Source organism: Myotis davidii, unplaced genomic scaffold (genome assembly GCF_000327345.1).
Source record: "Myotis davidii unplaced genomic scaffold, ASM32734v1 scaffold205, whole genome shotgun sequence".
NCBI classification, from domain to species: Eukaryota; Metazoa; Chordata; class Mammalia; order Chiroptera; family Vespertilionidae; genus Myotis; species Myotis davidii.
The window spans coordinates 5,950,767-5,967,167 of record NW_006297573.1 but is presented as its reverse complement, the minus strand read 5'-3'; the positions used below and the strand labels follow the sequence as shown (position 1 = coordinate 5,967,167).

General features: G+C 38.4%; 1 protein-coding gene across 2 annotated transcripts in view; it reads left to right on the top strand.

The window, feature by feature from the left end:
* RERG (RAS-like, estrogen-regulated, growth inhibitor) overlaps positions 1–16,401 on the top strand; it is a 103,874-nt gene that overhangs the window by 7,920 nt on the left and 79,553 nt on the right. The window lies entirely within an intron of this gene.

The following is a 16,401-nucleotide window of genomic DNA, read 5'->3' as shown; positions in this document are numbered from 1 at the left end:
ATACCAAATTGAATTTGTGGTAAATAAGACCATATTGTGAATTTGCTAACAGAAAGTAGAATATCCTAGAGTCGAAAGCATGAGCTGTTAAATTTTATTCCCAAATCTGCACTTGCATAGCCGTGTGAGCTTGGAAACTTTGGCAAGTTATTTAACTTTTCAGTTTCCTCAACTCTACAAAGGGTATGATAGTGCCTATCTCAAAGAGTTATTGTTAGGATTGAATAAGCTTTTACATGCAAGTTCATTAGAACAGCACCTGGCACATAGTAAATGCTCAATAATTAGATTAAAAAATTTTAAATTATGCTCATTTTAACTTGTTATTTAGTGAAACGTACAATCTAAGATATATTTACATTCAAGTGGTTTTCAGTAAAATTTAGAAAAATTATAAGACAAAAATTCCCTATTGCTAGTCACCACACTCCAAATATACACACACACACACACTTTCTCTTAAATCGAAACTCTGATTAATGTCACTTACAGCTTGACAACTGACAATCAGAACTATATTTCTCATGGCTTATATCTTGGAAATCTTGGGGAGACAGCCAGAAGATGTTAATGTCATCAATAAATTAACACCCTTAAATTTGAAAGTGACAGCTTTCTAATTCTAGGTAATATATAGGACCACTGTGTTTAAAACTGAGTTTTACATTAACCAAAACTCTTTGGTTGGTGAGTTGACCAAAGAAGTGTCTTTGTAGGCAAAATTTAATAATGTCTCGATCACTAAGAAACACTGATAAAACACATGAGGGTTGTGTGTGTGCCCGTATGGCAATATTATACACATATGGTCTTTTGGGGGAGTCGTCTTTCTTCTAATTTTACTTTGAAGCTCTGTCTTCTAGTGAGTTTACTTGTTGGCTTACGGAGCTTCCTGGATGCGCATGATGAGAACCGTGGGGATACTGCAAAGCATAGATAGAGCCACCATTTCTGAGATTTCTGAGCCCATTTCATTTTCTCTTCCCTGGCTAAGGGTAAAGCTCTAAAAACATGACATGTAGGACATAGATTTCCTTACCTGTGTATCAACCCATCCTTTGATAGGCTCCAAGTAATTGAAACAATAAGACCGGCCATATACCCTAGAATGCACACCATATTTATTTAAATGCCTCCTGGATTCATATTATTCAAATTTGTAGTAAGTGTGGGAGGGGCTAAGAGAAAAAGAACTGAAATTTTACATTTAGTTTTACAGTTGACATTCTCATTGTCGAATTGAAATACTGTGTGCCACAGCTAAATATATTTCTTGAAAAGGCTAGTCTCAGAGTTGATTGAGTAACGCTATCCCCGAATTCAAAAGCCAATTGATGCAGTCATCCGTGAAGACTTTGGGTCATTGATTCAGATTGCTAAGCGAGAAATTGGGTGCCAAACAAACAAGCTTGTGAAATTTTTTCCCTTGAGAAAAAGAGAAGTGATTTACTTTTTCCTCCTTTTTCTAGTTCTTGCCTGCTCTTTCTCTCTCTCTTTCTCTCTCTCTTCTCCTCCCCCCTCCCATTATTAAAAGTTTTGAAAAGTATTTTCCTCTCATTTTCAAGTGGAACGGGGACAATTTTGATTTTAAAATGTGACTGTTCCAAACGTTTATTTAACATATATATATGTACTTTATGGAACTAACCTTTGCGTTTTAGAAATGTTTCTCTACTCTCGGTCGCTATAAACCAGTTTGTTCCCTTCACTCCGCACTTAATAGGGTAGTATGATGCGTCTTTAACATTGTTTTCAAAGTACTTCTAAAAGAAGTAGAGAAACAGCTAGGGTATTTGGGGTATGTAAGCATCTCATTACAATAATGTAACTAGCTTGCATGCCTTATTAATAAAATATATGCAAATTGTAGTATTAATCTGATTGGACCAAAGGGAGGAAAGTGGCATTGGATGAGGCTAGAAAAACAGCCATTCCATTGTCATAAAATATGGTGATATGGTTACCTGAGGCCTTTCTTTACCTGCAAAGATAGAAAAGCAAAAAGAGGCAAACAGCCTAGGTGAGTTGATTTTCATTTGTTTCTTCCACCCCAAATTGCAGGTGTATCCTTGGATCTGTGTAAAATTCAGACCTCTGTGTAAGGCATAAGTTGCACTGACCTTTCTCTCATGCCCGGGAAAAGCAAAGGGGAGGAATAGTGCTTATGTGGGCTTAGAGAAAACAGCAAACTAAAGGAAGAAAAGGGGAGGAAAATTAAATCACCAAAATCAGTTGTTTAATCGTGGATAGTTAAACATTTTGTAGGTTGGCAATGATAATTGATTAGACTTTTCTCTTAAGAAAAAATATACTTATGGAGGAAACGGTACTGGAAAACAAAACAAAACAAAATCAAGAAGTGTTTTTCAAAACCACAAGGAAGTATCCCTATCTCTGCTTTTTTCTGTTGGAGTATATTTTTAAAATTCATTGGTCCTTTATTTTTAACTGATGACTAATTTATTCATTGAAATATTTTCCTGTAGTTAATTATCAGTTATCATTCGGTTCCATTTTGATCTTGCCTTGTTTTTTTGGCAACTGACAAGGACTACCTTTGAGGGAAGGGAGTGAAGAGAATTGTAAATCATCCTTGTAATTCCCCTTTTTATTCCTGATATTTTTCCAACTTATGGGTTTGGGGAAATGAGCCAAATGTTCAAGGTGGTACTGGCCTTGAAGCCAAAATTCCAGTGCAAACGCACCTCTGTTGCTACAGCTGCCTTTGAAAATTGATGTGGTTTCAGAAAAACAGCCATGATTTCTTCCATCCCATTAAAAATGAAAGTAGTTATATTACAAAGAAAGGTACTCTAAAATACACACCACACACACACACACACACACACACACACACACACACGAGGAGAGAGATGCTTACCTAGCTCACCCAGCTTCCTGGTGCCACAGCCAAGTCTGGAATCCCAGTTTATGACTCTATGAAGGTTTTTGCAACTTTGCGACCAAATGTTTTCATTTTGTATCACTCCATTCTCTTCCATATCCTTTCAAACACCTTACATTAGGAAATGAAATGGTCATTAGAATTTTATAAATACAAGGTTTATAAAACTGATGAGTTTTGTTTTTATAAAATAATCCTCAGTGATCAATAAATAAACCAAGGCATGGCAGAGCTTCTTGGATGCCATGGGTGTGTTGCCCGTCAATGCAGCTGAATTCTCAGCATCCTGTCTATATAGAAAAATTCCCCTGCAATGCTGTATTCCATGTCTTAGAGCTTTAGGTCAAGTGTGAGGAAACTGATGAATCATGTTCTATTTGAGAATAAGTTTCTTGTTATAAAAAAAGAATATGTTACATATGTCCTGTCAATATGATGTAACAATTGAAAGTTTAAAAAGTACCCACTGTCCTGACTGAAAAAAGTAGGGTCAAAACTGTAGCTTCATCTCAATCATGTCTCTTTTCATTCATCTATCAAATGATACATTCGTTTGCTGATTGATTGATTGATTGATTGATTTACACTGATGCAGGCAGGATGGGCTTTGAAGGTACTTTGAAAAATTACAAATTTTTGTAATACAAATGTGGTCTTCACACTATGATGCCCTCATTATTGAAATTCATGTATTCTCCCACTGTGTTCCTTAACATTTCTGTTTGGAAAAGTAGTATGGGGAGTTCTCTGGCTCCTTGGAAGCCAAAGGAGCATGCTCAGCCCAGCAGCCGGCTGTAGATTCCTCCACTGTATACATAACATTACAGACTAAACCAGGGGGTGTAGTTTCTATGCTTTGTAATTTGACCTTTCAGATATGTAAATAAGTAGATATTGAGTCAGGGTCTTTTTTTAGGATCAGTAGGTAAGAGTCTAAACTGTTTAGGAAAATGGTTTAGATGTCTGCCTTATTGGAGAAGGAAGCATGGCTTGTTATAGGATTGTTTGATAATCAAATCTTATCCTTATTTAAAAATCAAAGCTTTAAAACATTTAAATATTTTCGATAGAAATATTTTCCACCTAATATATAAATATACGTACCTGTATATTTCCCTATAAACTTAAATGTTTTTATGTATTTATTCAATTATTCGTTCGAGTATCGGTTGAGCACCAACTTTGTGTTCTAGAATAGTTCGCCCATAGTACAGGGTTCATGTACATTCCCGAAAGGCAGAGCAGTACCTATTTCTGCTCACCATTATAGCCCCAGAGCCTCAGACAGTAATCAATGCAGACTGGATCCTCAGTAAAACAAATAAATTAAATTAGACTATGCAGTCTATACATGCTTTATAACTCTATTAGGAAGCATATATTTTAAATGGACTTCCTATTATAATCAAAGTGGTTTCCTCACCTTCACTTGAATATCTTCAGTGACAAGAACTCAATATTCCATCCTTAGACAACTGTATCAGTCAGTCTTCAAGAGTAACAGAACCAATAACATTATCTATCTATCTATCTATCTATCTATCATCTGTCAATCCATCTATTTCTCTATTTTTCTGTCTGTCTGACTGTCTGTCTATTAGGGCTTGAAACTCAGGTAGGAATTATGTTGCAATTTTAAGGCAGAATTTCTTTCACTCCAGGAAACCTCAGGGTTTGCACTAAAGGCTTCCAGTAATTGCATGAGTCACACCCACATTATTAAGGTTAATCTCCTTTACTTAATGTGAAGCGATTGTAGATGTTAACCACATCTACAAAACACCTTCACGCTAACCCCTACATTAATGTTTGATGACATAACTGGGTACAGCCAATTGGCATGGAAAACTGTCACCACTCTTTCTGTTTGTTACTTTACCTTCCTTGGAACCAAAGGCTGTTCATTAGTTTCTACTCATTGACTTTACATTTAAGCCCTTAGAGTTACATAGAGCACTTTTAACCCCTCTTCCCTACGACAGCCCCTACCACATTTGAAGATAGCCAGCATGCCGTGGCCCATGCTTGAGGTTTCTCTTCCAGAGTCTGGTTAATCTGGTCACCAAATTTGCCCTACAGAAATCATGGTTTCTACTTACAGCACCATCCTTGCTGCCCCCCTCTACCCCCACCCATAAAGTGTAGAGCCTGGAAATGAATGCGGATATTTCAGATGTGGGATGCCCCAGACCAGATCAGAGCACAGCTGTGGTTTTGCTAGTAGACACTTTGCTTCTGCAAAGACATCCTAAAGCCACTGTTGCTTTCAGGGTGACAGTGGAGGCAATATTAACTTCTGGGGAGTTTATTGCAAATGAGTCTTAAAAAATATTTATATGCTATTGCTGAATCACATTTTCTCAAACCTATATCTGAGTATGTGTATTTTAACCCAGGTGTAGAAATTTGCTTTCATCCTTTTTAACTACTGTTTTGTTAGATTTAATCTACCCTCTTGCCTGTCAGGAGCCTTTTGGGTCCAACATAAGTATCATTCTTTCCCACTTTCTGTCATCTAGAAATATGTTAGTTTTGGAACATTATAGGCCCTTGATCCTCTTATTGAATCATAGAATTTTCCACTTTGGTATTATTTAGCTCATTGGAATGATGATGAATCCCAGTGAGGCTTTTGGATAATAAAGCTAGTAAAGAAAAACAAAGGTCTTTGGCTCTTGGTGTGGGGGCATTAGCATCATATCATATTACTTTCCTATTCATTAAATAAGTTCTGTTTAGATGTGCCATAAAAAGGGTGATCTGGGAGAAAGCCTTACATATATGTTCCCTTGTTTAATATTTTATTTAACACTAGAGGCCCAGTGCACAAAATTTGTGCACAGGTGGGGTCCCTCTGCCTGGCGGCGATCGGGGCTGATCAGGGCCATCTCGCCCAGTCCCAATAGGGACCAATCGGGGCCAGTGACCGGGGAAGGACCATGGGAGGGACCGCAGGAGGGCTCCAGGGTGTGTCTGGCCCCATCTCACCCAGTCCTGATAGGTGGACCCCAGCAGGAAGCTAATCTACTGGTCGGAGCATCTACCCCCCTGGTGGTCAGTACACATCATAGTATTTGCTATTTCTATCTCACATTCTTGTCTTAGTATTCAAGGTACATTGCTACGCAAAGTGCATAAGAGTGATTAACTTTTATTGGTTCAAATATCTATACATAAAGTCATCTTTCACTCATTCCAAGATATGCATGTATACTTTTGTACTAGAATGGCTGGATTTATGTCATTTGGGACTGCTGCTGGGAATCAGAGCTGAGTGTGGGAAAGGGTTCTCTTTACTGAGTTAAATTGGTAGAAATCAAACTTTAGCTTGCCTCGGACTCACACAGCAGCTTATTAAAAATATGTGCTTTTGGACTCCATTCCCAGAGGTTCTGATTCAGTAGGCCTATAAAAGGGTCAGAGAACTTGTATTTCTAACAAGTTCCCAGATGATGCTTATGCTGCTAGTCTGGGGACCACATTTTGGGAACCATTGTTAAGTGTGCTAAGTACTCCATTTCTATTTGAAATAGGTGTTGTCAGCATTGAAAAAGCATATAGCGTTCTGTGTGCTGCATGTAATAAGCATGGAGTACCAGGCACTGTCATGGGTACTGGTGGTATAGCAGTCAACAGAACAGGCAAGATCTCTGCCTCTATGAGGCTGATACTCTAATGGGAATAAACAGACTAATTGGACCAAAATATACTCTGGGAGGCAGAGCAAATGTGAGGCTTTTCTGTGGTTGCTTAAGACTAGAATTTTTCTTTTTCATCTTAGTATGGTAAGTTTTGTTTAAAAAAAGTGTAAGCGTCAAGGACTGTGACATACTGAGCTTGGGTTTTAAGATCATACTTTGAGCTGTTCAGCAGTAGTGGGCATGAGTTGGACTAAACTGTAGTATTAAGTGTCTGGGGTTTAACATATAAGGTAAGACCATTGTACCAAAGTAGACCACATCGTAATTGAACCCATAACCTTGAGTTTATTAACACCAAGCTCCATCCAGTCAAGTTAAGGCTAATGCAAATCCAAATGAAAGTAAGGTAGTTGTTCTTTCTGCAACATTTGGAAAAAGTGATTTTAAATTGCTCACTGACAGTGGCATTTATAAAACTTATGCAATGGTTTTGTAGAAAGAACTGCGGCATTAAGAAAAGTTCATAAGTTTCCACTGTTTGGGGTAGAAAAGATAACATCTTTTTCTTGATGATGCATTTCCTGTTCTTTTAACAAGTATTTTCAAAAGTTCTCTTTTGTTTTCTACCATTGGGCAGCAGTTTAAGAGGCGAGGCCAAGAACAAAAGAGTAAGAGTAAAATATTATGAATATTTATCTGTCTGAAAACTATTGGACTTCTTTTTGTACTAAGAACCTCATAAATTACAATGGAACCTAACAACTGAGCCAGCTTCGTAGTCATTTGGCAACGCATGTTGAGTTAGAAGTTTTAAAGGAAGACTCAACCACACATGGTAGTATGAGTAATGGCTTTCTGTTCCAATGCCTAGGACTATATTTCCATTCAAATATTTTATATCTTGAATCTGTTTTTCTAGCAGTGTTCCCAAAGAGGTGAAATCAGGAGCACAGTAACTGTACATTTAAATCCTTGAGTCCTCAAATGTAACCCATTATTTCATGTCTTCCACTTATTAATTTACAAATATTTACAAACTTTCTCCTATATTCCCAACTCTTCCACCCTCTCCATTCTCCCACCAAATGCCCAATGCAGTGTTAGTATTTGTGGGAAAAGCTCAGAGAACTATATGACTGTCCTTGTTTTCAGGGACTGTATAGTGTTTTGTTGGGCATGTATGACTCACAATTAGAAATTACCCAGTGATAGTTTTTGTTCCAGCAGAATGCTTGGTTTTCCCAATTTTTTATCTTGAAATATTTTTAGAAAATTGTCAGAGTTGCAAGAACAGTACAGAGAGTTCTTTTGTAACCTTCACCTAGCTTCCCTCACTGATAACATCTTTGTTACATAATCACAATACGTTATCAGCATCAGGAAATTGATATGGATGCAATGTCAATTATATGGCATGAATACAACTAAATTACAAATCTTAGAATGGATTGAGCTTTGACTCAATTCAGTCTCAGAGTCAATTTGAAAAGACAGTTGGGGAAGGATACGGAAGGAGAACCTGCAAGAAAGGATGGAGCTCATCATGAGTTTTTAAAAGCTGAACTCTGATAACCTACTTACTATCAGAAATTTATATGTTGAGGTGTGTGCAATGTAGTGCTTTAGATCGCACATAAGACAATCTTCTAGCACTTTAGTTCAGGTCATAAATGCTATAGGAATCTGTGAGAGGAAGAAAGATCAGTAGGAAATACTGGAGGAGACCGTGAAGGAGGCAATAAGAATAAAATACTGTAAATTCAGTGAGATTGTTATGGTGAGAAGTGGAACAACTTTCCCTCTTATTTTTTATTTTGCAAAATGTCGTTAATGTTTAAATTAGAAGGGGACAACAAAGTGACAAAGGAAAGGGGCAGGAACTAAGTGAAGGCTAACAAGGGAGGAGAGACCCTTCTAAAGCTTCCCAGAGCTAACACATCAGTCCTCATTTCCCTTCAGTGGATTTGGAGGCCAGTCTGACTCATCCTTTATTAACTGTGAGTTTAATATGCATGGTGAGTTTACTTAACTTTGGTGCACTCCAGTTTCCTCTTCAGTAAAATGCAGATGATAATAACCATGTTCTTTTAAATTGATTTTTAGAGAAATAGAGGAAGGGAGAGAGAGGGAAAAAAACATTGATTTGTCGTTTCACTTATTAATGCATTTATTGGTTGATTCTTGTATGTGCCCAAATGGGAGATCGAACCCACAACCTTGGTATATGGGGAGGACTCTCTAACTGAGGGGCTAGCGCTGATAATAACCATCTAAGAGTAAGGTTGTTGTGCACTAAAACCAAATGATATATAACAAAACCAGCAATCAAAATAATTAGCTAATGCTTATATCATTGACTGTAAGCCAACCACTGTTATAGGACTTGACACATATGAACTCATATAATCATCTATAATCATCACAACTATTCTATAAATTTTGCCCTATTATTATACCTTCTTTACAGATGTGGAGCTTGAAGTCCGGAGGAGTAAGTAAGTAACTTGCCCAGGGCCATACAGGTAGTGACAGGATTCTGGCAGAGCTAGGATTCAAACCTAGACAGTTTGCCTCTGTTGCCTGTGTTTTTATCTACAATACTCCCAAAATTTCTAACTAAATGCCATGCACAATTATAGATTCTCAACAGATGTTTTCTTCCCCTATCCTCCTCTAGTCTTTTCCTCCTTGTTACTTATGAACATTCATTTAGATTAATGAGTATCTATGAAAAGCACTTTACTTTGCTTGAACCATTACTAGAGAAAATGAGGAACCAGAACAGAGGAAATGGTGATTAAACTAAGAGGTCTTATAGCCTTATGTTACATTTTTATTCTACTCAGTTTATAATAATATTTCTATTCCAAATTCTGCCTATGATTTCATGCTAAAACCTTTTAGTTGGCTTTTGAGGCCCAACAGTATGTGAAGGAGATGGTAAGGGAGGAGGATGGAAATTCTAAAGAAAGACCGAAGCACTTAATATGTGATATATGAAAAATGTGAAATGTGTTAAACATCCTCGGTGGAAAGAGAGGATACATTAACAATTTGACCTGGAAGTGTCGCAAAGCAAAACTCAGAAGCTTTTAAAAATGTGGAAGTCCTAGTATGTCAACATTAAGGAAAATGCATAGTCAAGTCAAAAAGTGTAAATGATGATATGTATTTAAAATATTAGATTCAGAGATTGTCTTCATTATTTATCACAATAGGAGACTGTTGTTTGTTTCCTTCATTGAAATACAAGATGTTCTTGTGAACCAAAGAATCAGACTTCTACACAAGGCAAAATGCCAAAAGGTTTGAAACATTTTATGAGGGCAGATTGGGTAGGATTGAATCCCATCAGATAACTAAAGATCTTTTGTCTGCCATGAATAATTCATGATTAATTATTGTTGGAGACGTCTAGGTCAATAAATATTGTTAAAGACTATGATGCTTCTTATAAATGCAAGGGACCACCACAATCTTCATAGTTGAAGATTGATTTTGATTCCATAATTCATTATTCAAAATTATATTATGGTGGTACTATTTTGGATGAATAGTTGGCATAGACTTGATGGCAAAATGGAAACTCTCAATATAATTTTCTCAGATTATTTTTTAAGATCCAGTAAAAAGAAGGTTTTGTTCAGTACCAATTAAAAAATTCCTCAAAGCAACCATCATGAACTTTTTGTTAAATAATTTTGTAAGCGTGTTTTATATGAGGTATCATAAAACAAGGGTTTTTAAGTTATCTTTTATTTATGAAATGTAGCATTGCCATAGTTAGTAAGTAAACACTTTTATCTTACCTGATCTTCTACAGAATATTCATTATTGTCTATCAAATACCTCTGTCTGTCTGCTCAGTCAAGTTTATTGTAAGTCCTGCATACTTGTCCCGCGCTCCAACATCATTCATACTATTAATAAGTTTCGTTTTTAATATGTTCTGGTTTGAATGACCCAAAACTTATTGTAGAGTAATTTTATTACAGTGAAAGGGTTTCATTTTATTGAGGAACAAAAGCAAATAAAAATAAATTTCCAAGAAATATCAAGCTCATTTTAATCTTAGAACACTTTTTCTATAAAGATAAATGTAGAAATAAACTGAATTCCTCAAGCTCCACATTTTAAAGATATTGGACTAGCTATTAAATTAATTTAGATAATTTTTACATCTCCACTGTTATTTAATGAAAGTGTGTGTTTGTGTGTGTATGTGTGTATTGTCTAAGAGTGTTACTCCAGAAAAAAACTAAACCAACTATGAATAGTAGTATTTTCTACATTCTAAACATATGGAAAATTTTGAGATACTAAAGGGCTTAAGATTTAGTCTCTTTGAGTTTCATGTTTAGCTCGTTATTCCAAATAGTGGTCTAGAATATAGGAATATAAGGAAAACATGTGACTAAGCTCTACCCTAGGAGTAAAGAGTTGCAGTCAGAATGAGAAGATTGAAATTACACATACTGGGGCATGCAGAAAAGAAAAAACAAAGCACACATGGTCTTTTCAATAAAACATTCCTCACAATGCCCTCAGCATAAGGAAACATTTGGTAAAACATGTAAACTATGCAAATAACAACATTGAATTATTTCAAAACACCTGCACTGGAGAAAGGCTACCTTATGTTGCCACCCAGAGCCTCACCCATACCTGATTTATATGAGGTAGTTAATGAGATTTGGGATTTTTGAGCTAATGAAGTTCAGGTAAGATTTGGGACTTGGAGTAGATCCTGTAACGTGTTGAGAATATTGAGGACCTCCGGATGGCATGTGTGTATTTGCATGTGCAATTCCCTTCGGAGGCCAGAGAGAGGAATGTGGTGGGCAGAATAAATTATTCCAAAGATGTTTATGTCCTAGTTTCCAGAACCTGGGAATATGTTACCTTACATAACAAAACAAAACAAAACAACCCAAAACTTTGCAGATGTGATTGATGATATGAACCTTGAGATGGGGAGATTATCTTAGATTGTCCAGGTGAGTCCAACCTAATCACATGACTTCCTAACACTGAAGAAACCTTCCCAGATGAGGTCAGAGACTGAGGTCAGGAGGAGATTTGACTAAAATGGAATGGATGCCGAGATATGATGTGCTGGCTTTGAGGATGGAGGAGGAGGCCATTAGCCAGGGATTGTGAGTGGACCCTGGAAGATGAAGGAGACAGGGAAATGGATTCTCTCCCAGAGCCTGCAGAGAGGCCCCGCTGACCTGCATCAGACTTCTAACCTACCGAAGTGCACAGTGATAAATTTGTGTTGTTTGGGGGCGCTAAGTTTGTGATAATTTGGATTCTTATGCATACAAATTGAGTGTATGCATAAGAATCCCAGAAGCTTCGATTTCATAAAATAAGATAATGCAAATCCCAGAAGCTTTGATTTCTTAAAATAAGATAATGCTGAGAATCAATATGCTCTTCACAGAATAAGGTCTCTGGGTCTGTACATATATTTGCCCCCTTTTATGACTTCCAGAATAGCCTGTGAAAACTCTAAATCAGACGTGGGGAAGACCAAATGCACAGGGATGATCAACATCCAGAAGGGTCATAGCTAGGCCATTTCCATGTCTAGTTGATCACATTGAGCCATCACTGGAGTGAGGTGTGGCCTGAGTGGACTTGAATCTGCATCCCTCTCAGTAAAGAAGGAAGTGCCTTTGAGAACCGTACACGTAGGAGAGGAGGTTACTAACAGTAGGTTAAACCATATGGATTTACCAAAGGCACATCCTCACTAAAAGAGAGGATAGGAAAATGGACAGCAAAGAAAACAGCTAGACTTTGTGAAGGAAAAAGAACTGAGGCATCCGGTAAGGAGCGGCCAGGCCAAGTGAAGTCCTCATGGATAGAGCAGTTTGTGATCTTTGCATCTTTGCTTTTTATGGGCCCTCAGTAACCTGGACATTCATGGAGCAGAGACCTAAAGGAAGTAAAGGTGATGACAGAGGATAAAAGATTCAGGTTCCTTAGTAAAGGCAGCAGGGTGTCTGAGGCAGGCTAAACGGTGGCCCTATGGAATGCAGGGCAGTCTGCCCTTCTTTCCCTCTGCACTGCCTAACCCCATGCACTACATACTGAAGACAGGTGGCTATAGGCCTCTATTCTGCTTCAACCTGTATAGTTAAAAATGTTTGCAGTTCAGGACTCACATTCCTAAGAAAATGTAAATTAGCTTTTGATATCCTATTGTCTAGGTTTGAGGGCCCATGAGTAGGAAATAATAAAAATAGTTTATATAACACCAGGCACTTTTCAAAGTATTTTATTTATAATATCTCATTTAAATAGTTCAACAAAACACCATAAATTAGGTCTTATTATAATTTTTCTCTTACAGACGAGGAAATTGAGGCTCAGAGAGGCTCAACAACTTGCCCAAGCATATGTGTAATAAATGGCAGAGCCTGAACTTGACCCCAGCTGAGCTAACTGCAATGCGAGTAGCTCTTTTCAGTGCAAGGCCCTGCTGGCACTATTCTAGTCGAGAAGAGCTCAATCTCAGCACCCCCGAAATATAAATCACAGAATGCAAACATCTCCCAGTTGTTTCACACTTGAGTATCTGTGACCTATGAGATTCTCACTGGTCTCTAAAAGAGGCAGCATTTCATGACACCTGCTCATAGCTATGATACCTTTACATCCCAGCAGCCAGACTTCTTGGATTCAAATTCTGGCTGCGCTGCTTCTGGCTGCACTAGAATGTAAATTATACAATGCAGGCATTTCTCTGTGTTTTGATCAGTGCAATAGTCTCATCACCCAGACTAGTGTTTGACACATTGTAGGTGCTCAATAAATATTTGGAGGATAAGAGCATGCCTCAGTTGTCATTTATTAAGTGGGATAATCCACAAACATACTTAGAACAGTGCCTGGTAACTAGTAAATGCTCAGTCAGTGTTAGCAGTTGTGACTAAACATGAGATTGAAGCCCTTGATCTGTGATTGAAGAGGCCTGTGGTCCCTTGCGATGCCAAGGATGAGGTTTGGTTATTTTAGGACAGAACCTTTCTCCCTCATTCTTGGCCTTTCTTCTTCTTCTCATTATTGCCTAGGATGTTTGGTTTCAGTGGCAACAATTAAGAAGGATTAAACGGTACTTGTAAAATATAAACTGTACTATGAATGCTTAAGAATAGCCTTTCCTCTCCAGTGTAATTATGCATAAAATACCTTTCTCTGAAAGAATTACTGACAGTCACTGGGGAATCACCATCTCTGAAGGTCCTTAACAACTGGGTTTTGTTTTCAGTGTAAACGAAGTGCTCACCAACCCTCAAAAGCTTTCCCTTCATCCATGTGTTTACTTGCGTTGACTTGTAGCATATTTTTGGTGCAAGGTCCATGGCCCTGGAAGCAGAGGAGTCCTGCCTGACCTTTACACCGAGACTTTAAACTTGCACACAGTTGATAATAGGAAGCCATACTTGAGGTTGCATCTGTTTGAAAAATATTTCCTCAGGGAAAAAGAATGATTACAACAAGGTGCTGTTTTCTAACGTGTTTATACCAGCCTCGTAATGAGCTGATGACATTCATTATCTCTGTCCAAGAACCCAGGTTCATCTCTTCCATCAGAAAAGCTGTGCCTGGGGAGAACGAAAGGTTCTTTTTTCTTGTAAATAAATAAAAATCTCTACTTCCACACCATTTCGCTGCGATGGGAGACATGCTCATTTCCACATGTCTCTGCTGCTCGGCTGCATTCTTATTTGACTCATGATGAATCCTGCTCAATAAATTGTTCACTAGAGAGGACTCACTCATGTAAACTTGTGAAGGAATAACTATCCCGTTCTCATATTTTAAAATATATTTTTGTTGGTTTCAGAGAGAGAAGGAGAGAGAGAGAGAGAGAGAGAGAGAGAGAGAGCCCCACACACACACTGAGGATCGAGCCAGCGTGACCTCCTGGTTCATAGGTCAATACTCAACCACTGAACCACACTGGCCGGGCCCTTTCTCATATTTTAAATGTCTTGAAAGGAGGAAGTAAGTAATTAGATCGTGTTGCTCAGGTAGTCCAAAATCACACACTTAACTTTGGGGATGTTGCTTTGGATGGAGCCTGCATTCAGCCCATTGAGCATTAGGGTGGATGGATATGTCCCTTCCACATGCTTCTCTATTAGCTTGTAAAGTATCTCAAGATACACAAAACAATACCATCTGACTGAGTGGCTCTTCACCCTACGTTTTTAATACATCCAATTTGAACCACGATGCAGGGACAGGAACGTATGGGAACTGAAGCTGTGAGCTGTCTGGGGAGGAGGATGAGCTATTAACAGTGTATTTGTCATTAGTGATGCAACTTCTAGGTATCTGCTTGCCTCAGTTTGGTGCCATATGGCAGCCACACAGTTTTCCTCCCACGTTCCTGAACTGATTTTCTTTTGACCTCAGTTCAATTTTAGACAAATGCATGCTAATGGATTTAGGTAATTAACTAAACCAACAGGGGGCTGGGGTGGGGGGGACTGAACAAAACAGCCAAGCTTGCTGTGCATTAACAAGGTAAGTGAAGACTTTCCATGGGTGGTTACAGAACCAGGATGCACAATCAATCATTGGTGGAACAGGGTGAAGGCCACCTACTTCGAAGGAAACAAATGAGTGGGCAGGAAGACTGAGAGATTAACAATGACCTTTGTCTGTTGATCCAACTCTTCATTTCCTAATTAAGCACCCTTGGCATTACAGCAGTGCCACTTGTATGTGCAGCAGGAAAGGAAGGTGAGGGGGTCCTACAGAGTTTGCGCCTCATTCCATTTCTGCCACCCTAAGCTCACCCTCGGTGGTACTGAACCTTACCCAAAGCAACAGTCCCAAAGGCGGTACAGGAATCCCCTCAATTCTGCCACCTTCTCTAGGTGGCTAATTAGAATCTTTCCATTTCAACAACTACTTCTTCATTAGCCATGACTATAATGATGTTCAGAAGAGCTTTGCTCAAGTCACTGTGCAAGCATTCATTTGATGAGCTCTCTAGCTTTCAGGGTAGTACATTAACTTTCCCACAAAGTATATGCTGGAAGACAGTGCATGGAGAAGTTTTCAAAACAAAACAGCTCTCAGCTTCTAATGGATGTGAAGGGGCGAATCCTTGACATAAGTTACCACATGCCATCAGGCAACCTGGAAGTTGGTCTTGCAGAGATAGTGGCTATTGAGATGGCTGTTGGAAATCACACCTGGTGAACCTAACACTACCACTAAGATTTTCTCTGTGGATTCATCAAGCTCTCAGTGGCCAATTATCCTACAGCGACCAACGGGTGAAAATGGACACAGCAAGAGATCGGCTGTTGTTAACAGAATTCCTTTTAACTAATAAAGCAAAATAGAACGTCTTTCTTGGCAACTGTACCTGGGACATCATGTTAAGCATCCCTGGAGGAGATGGGCTCCAGGCTTTAAAACAACACCAAAACTGTGTATGTAGTGAGTAAATTTGAGATAATGGAATGCTAGTAAAAGAGCAGACTATTCCTACTACAGATTTCACTGAGCACCAACCTTTTGTAGGAGTGCAGGCCTCTTCTTCTCTTTTTCAAAAATTAGAAACAGTCTAATAAAACCTATTTTCAAAAGCATAAGTGCTGAGGGGAGAACAGGTATATTTGGGAAACAGGAGCAGCAGACAGTGCATTAGAGAATAGAAAAAGAGTGTGGCCAGAGATCAGTTTCTGGTGACTTCCGAAGGATCATTTATGATCGTGCTGAAATGTTTTTGTCTTTGCTCCCTAACTCACGCCTGGAATGAGCTGCTGCTGGAAGTCACTGTCTGTTATCTTAAGTCCAGCCCGGACCCTGTGAATGGGTGTC